The sequence below is a fragment of the Carlito syrichta genome, unplaced genomic scaffold, assembly GCF_000164805.1.
Source record: "Carlito syrichta isolate Samal-C Ts95f unplaced genomic scaffold, Tarsius_syrichta-2.0.1 Scaffold316190, whole genome shotgun sequence".
NCBI lineage: Eukaryota > Metazoa > Chordata > Mammalia > Primates > Tarsiidae > Carlito > Carlito syrichta.
This window is the reverse complement of record NW_007260286.1, coordinates 392,942-393,376: the sequence shown is the minus strand read 5'-3', so window position 1 is coordinate 393,376 and position 435 is coordinate 392,942. Positions and strand designations below refer to the sequence as shown.

Below are 435 nucleotides of genomic sequence, written 5' to 3'. Positions count from 1 at the left end.
GCCCCCGGCCCCGCCCGCGATGCCCTGAAGGCCCGTTGCCGGGCTCCCTCCGAGGCGAGTGTCCACGAACCCCGCGCTCCCTGTCCGGCCCTGGCCCTCGCTCCTGCCAGGGGCTTTCGTCATGGCAAAGCTTGACAGCCTGCAGTCTCCTGGACTTTGTAGAGGCTCCTGGCGGTGTCCTTCATTCAGTCATTGATTCGTCTTCAATATCGAGCGCCCGCTCTGTACTGGACCGGGCGCTGGGTGGTGGATGAACCAGACAGCTCGGTCTCTGCCATCATTTAGCGATCCGTGTCCTTCTTTCTTTTTTTTTAAATTAATTAATTAACTTATTATAAAGATGTGGGGTACAATTCAGGGTTAGATATACAAACATTGATCATGCAGGTGCCCTTGTTGATGAGATGTGCCCCTCCCTCCCCTAGCAGTTTCCCT

At 55.4% G+C, this 435-nt stretch overlaps 1 protein-coding gene across 2 annotated transcripts in view; it reads left to right on the top strand.

The window, feature by feature from the left end:
* The window catches only part of ATP5S (ATP synthase, H+ transporting, mitochondrial Fo complex subunit s (factor B)), a 15,950-nt gene that overhangs the window by 285 nt on the left and 15,230 nt on the right, over positions 1–435 (top strand). The window lies entirely within an intron of this gene.